Raw genomic sequence first — 5346 nt, 5'->3', positions numbered from 1 at the left:
TGCCTCCACCCACTTAGTGAAACAATCCACTATCAAAAGACACTTATTTCCCTTAGACAATGTCGGAAACAACCCAAGAATATCCATTTGCAACCTCTCGAAGGGAGTCCCAGAGTTATAAACCTGCAACGGCAACTTTCCCTTATCCGAAGGACCCTTTTTGGCTACACACACCTTACAAGATTTGCACCAGTTCTCTACATCTCTCTTGCAGGTCGCCCAATAGAATTGCTTCCGTATCTTTCTCAACGACTTGTTGACACCAAAATGTTCCCCCGTAGGAGCGTCATGCGCCTACTCCAAAATTTGTTTGCACAGCTTCCGAGGAACGACAATCTGAAGAAAACTAGGTTTTAAATTTGGCGCTTTCCACCTTTTATAAAGAATACCATTCTGTACAACTAAGGCATCTTAATAAGACCAGTAAACCCTTGAAGAAGGATCCTTTGCCAAAACTTCCTTCCACAAAGGATAATTACCTGCTTCTTTCCCTCGCAAAATTAAAGAAATTTCCGGATCTCTTAACTGCTCTCTACGCCACTCCATCATTCCATCCCCTGCCAGAACTATCCGCGCTATACACTTTTCTTTTTCCACTGCCTCTTTTTCTTCTACTCTTGAGCAATACTTGCACCCAAACTCCACACAAGGCCGTCTGGACAAACCGTCCGCATTTTTATGCAACTTCTCACTACGATGCTGTATGTTCAAATAATATTGTTAAAGCCCCTCCGTCCACCGGGCCAACTGCCCTTCCAAATCCCTAAAAGACAACCACCTTAACAAAGCGTGATCGGTTTGAACCAAAAACTTTCGCCCGTAGAGATAGTGGTGGAAAGACTTCACCGAGTCAACAACTGCTAAGAGTTTCTTTTTAGTTACACAATAATTCCTCTCAGCTTTACTAAAAACTCGGTTATAATACGCCAAGATTTTTTCGGTTCCCAACTGTACTTGTGAAAGGACCGCACCAATCCCATGTCCAGATGCATCAGTGTCCAAGATTAACTGCTCTCTCTCCGACAGAAACAAAAGCACCGGAGAAAAGGTTAACATTTGCTTCAGACGCAAGAACGCTTCCTGACATCGGTCAGACCAAACAAATTTTGTATTATCTTCCGTTAAAATGTACAACGGCTTTGCTATCAAAGAAAATCATCTCACAAATTTCCGGCAAAACGAGCAAAATCCCAAAAAGCTGCGAACCTGCTTGCTATTTCGTGGAATTGGCCACTCCAAAACCGCTTTAATCTTTTCCGGATCTGTAGAAATCCCCTTGACCGAAATCACATCTTCTAAATACTTAACTTCCTTTCCAAGAAGAGTACACTTCTTTGGATTCAACTTCAAATTTTCCTCTCTGAATTTCTGAAACACCTTTCTAAGATTGGCTACCATTGATTCAAAAGATTTTCCGAAAACGATAATATCATCTAAATAAACTAAACAAATCTTGAACAGCAATTGCTGTAAGACCCTTTCCATCAACCGCTCAAAGGTGGCTGGAGCATTACACAATCCAAAAAGCATCACCGTGAATTGTCACAACCCGTTTCCTACCGAGAAAGCAGTTTTCTTCCCATCCTCTTTGCGAATCTTTACCTGCCAATAACCACTCTTCATATCTAGGGTGGAAAACCAGGTATTGCCTGACAGCTGGTCCAAGAGATCATCAATTCTGGGTAGAGGATAAGAATCTTTTTCCGTGATCGCGTTTAATTTACAGTAGTCTACGCAGAATCTAAAGGACTCATCTTTCTTTTTTACCATAACTGCTGGAGAAACCCACGAGACGTGGAAGATTCCTCAATGACTCCCTGCTCTTTCATTTCACGAAGAATCTGTTCCACTCTCGACCGCATGCCCAATGGCACCCTCTTCGGGGCCTTTAATTGGACGAGAATCCTGCAGACTAATCTCATGTTGCAGAACCTCACAATTACTCGCCACAATTTGCTCGGTGAAAATTTCTTGAAATTCGTTTAGGAGATCAGCGAAAACACCCTTTTGCGCCTTATCAAGGCCGACGGAGTCCCGCTCAAAGAGCTCTTTTAAGCTCGACGGAACAACTTTGACCTCCTTAGTCACTCGACGACAAACCTCCTTTGACCTACGTGAAGAAAAACGAAAACTGAGCAACATCTTTCGAGTCTTTTCTATTCCCACTCTACTGAAAAAGTCCACCTCTAAAATACAATTCTCAGACATAACCGCTACGTAAAAGGCATGCTAAGAGAAATCCTTTCTAACGCTATACAAGCCTCACACTTGGAAGTAATCGGAACAACTTCCTCCGTCGGATACCTTAACTTCTGTCCTTCTGACAATCTTTGACACCGAGACCCCTCAGTTCACTTCGTATTCACAATAGACACGTCGGAGCCCGTATCGAGCTTAAAACGGCAAATTCTGCCATTTAACTTCCCACTCAAAACAAACAAATTCTTCCTTCTTCCGATCTTTCGAACAACACGCTTCATTTTTGGGGCGTTTCTCTTCCTAGCCGAGCTCACCCCGGCGAGGTGGACTAGTCCCTGTTTTCCCGGGAAGAATTTGCCGGACACTCATACCGGAAGTGCCCCTTTTTCCCGCACTTCCAGCATTCCTTTTCTCCGCTGCCTCTTTTGGTAACAACTTTCTCGTTTTCTTCATGCTTGATTTCCGCTTCCCCCTTTTTCGAATTATAAGAGGAAGAACGCTTGAAATCCTTCCCGTCGCGCCCCTTATCACCGCCCCCTCCGAAGCTACCTTTTTGAATAATTTTTACCGCTCTTGCCCGTTCAACCGCGACCCTCAGCAAAGACACGTTTTCTAACTGTAGGGTCCGCTTTATGAACTTATCGGAGAGCGCAACAACGAACTGTGCACACGCGATCTTTTTCCGGACCTCGTACGTACACTCCGGATAGGCCAGACGGGCCAGTCGCTCTAAATCTGCCCCAAGTGCAGCAAAATCTTTCCCTTTTTTCTGCTTCCGGTTTGTGAATTGCGTATAATAATTTTGAAACATTCCCCGCTCGCCGTAACGCAACTCCAATTTCGAACAAATTTCTCAAAAACTAAAGCTTTCCTCTAATCATTCCAGGACCGAACGCGCTTCCTCCCTTAAACTGGTGGCAAGAACCGTGGCTTTTGCCGCGTCATCCCACCCGTTCGCGCGAGCAATTAACTCAAACTGGACGAGGAATTCGCGCCACGGAACGCTCCCATCGAACACGTCGGACTTAATTTTTATTCTCGATAACCCGCCCGCCCAACCGGAAAATAAATTAGAAGCTGACTCGCCTGACGCATTTTGCCGGAACTGCGCCTCCAGACGTCGCATCTCCTCTTCTTTCTGGCGCAAAAAGTCCCCGAATTCATCTTCACTCCGGCGGAACGATTCCCTTTCCAGTCGACGCTCCTCCTGCAGCTGCTCCAGCTCCTGCAGGACCGCACGCAGCGTTTCACTCTCGGACGTTGCCGTCGCCGCCGCCGGCGCCTCCGCCGCTCCCGCCGCAGCCTGATTGCGCGTTCTCTGCGGCGAATGCACCAAAGCCATGTCACCGTTCTCTCAATCTCTATCCCGGACGAGCCCCCAAAATGTTGCACTCGCGGCGGCGGTACTGCCTCTTCGTCGGTCTCTGCGATTCGCGCACACGACCGCGAGAATAAGAAGACGTGACTACTCTTAACAACATTTTATTACAACTCGTATTACTACAAAAAATAACAAGATCGTTCGTAACGCGTCGTGACAGCTTCGCGTCTCCGTTACTTCTCTAAAACAACTCCGTCGCCCAGGGACGAACAATCGCGCCGAGCGCGCGCCGTTCACGCGGCTCCCGCGACACATACGCGGTAACCGCCGCGTAACAATATTTAAATATGTATATACTATAAATATGTACCATTATTACTTATAATACTATAACACTCTTAGTTTGTCTAGCATTGTAGCATATCATACATCTTCATCTATAAATACTAAATGTGTTTACGCCTTAGTTCGTATGGCATTCTATGTCAAAGTCATATTTTTTAATAATAAATGTGTTTCAATCTTAAAGAATCTGGCATTCTATATATCCGACATTTACATCTAAAAATAATAAATGTCTTTAAATCTTAGTGTGTTTGGCATTCTAAATATCCGACATTTAATGTGTAAAATCTTAATATGTCTGGCATTCTATAAATCCATATTTAAAAACTTAACAGATGCGAAATAAAACGTGGTAGAATAGGGCTACAGGCGAAGGACCACGTTAAAATACCTAACGCGCTATTAGTGGCACCTCATGGGTAGTGCGGAAGACCACTACTTTCTTCATAATATTACCTACCATCATTGCATAAAACTTGTATTATATAATTGTTGCAAATTATTTAATATTGTAACATGAAAGATCTNTGTAGCAAAGTTTATTTAATATTTTAGATTCATTTTCTATAGAAAAATGCATGACATTTCATGTATTTCAAAAAATTACATTGTCATCAATTGATTTCACAAATTGCGATGTTAACATGGAAATCTCAATGTACATATAAAACGAGCGAGAAACGTAGAACGTCGCGCGTCCACGTGTCTACAGTAAACACATCGAAGCTTTTATTTTTGCTGCCGATCGACGTCATGATCTATTATAAGAACACCTATATATTGTATAATATTTGTAAAGAAGAAAATTGAAAACCTATATTAAATATCATAGAACATTAAACTTTAATGTTTTTATTTTACTTATGTCTAAACAAAATCAATCTTTACACACAATTTTTCTTTAAAAGACGTACAATATTTATATATTAATATTTTTTTTCCGACATTTCCAGTCTTGGAAAAAGTCTGTAATATTATAGATAATAGTAAAACATTTCAAGATGCATTATATTTTTTTAGGAATTATTACATATGAGTTAACTGAAAGAATTCAAAAGTTTTTTGGATATTGAAAGTTATTAGTTTTCTTTTTTTTTATATATTTTTGTTGTGTAAATTATGACAAGAATCTACATTTTTCGGACATATAATCTCAAAATATTTAATTCATATTATACAAAATTCAATTAATTATTACATTATATTCATATGGTATAAATTAAATACTTTAGAATTATGCATCTGTAAACTGTAGATTTTTTTCGTGATTTACAAATTAAAAATATAGAACAATTATTAATAATAATAATATAGTTTATATATATGGTAAATGTACAGAATAGGGGAGCCCCCTCCGATCGGCTTCTTTTTCACATATGTTATTAAGATTACCTTCCTGAGTAACAATATGAAGCTTTTAGCCGTCGCTCATTGTTTATAAAAAAGTTATAAACAGAAAAAGTTTCATGAATAAACCAATT

Source organism: Pseudomyrmex gracilis, unplaced genomic scaffold (genome assembly GCF_002006095.1).
Source record: "Pseudomyrmex gracilis isolate BER0280 unplaced genomic scaffold, ASM200609v1 scaffold_310, whole genome shotgun sequence".
NCBI lineage: Eukaryota > Metazoa > Arthropoda > Insecta > Hymenoptera > Formicidae > Pseudomyrmex > Pseudomyrmex gracilis.
The sequence above is the reverse complement of the archived record's forward strand: the minus strand, read 5'-3'. Positions refer to the sequence as shown.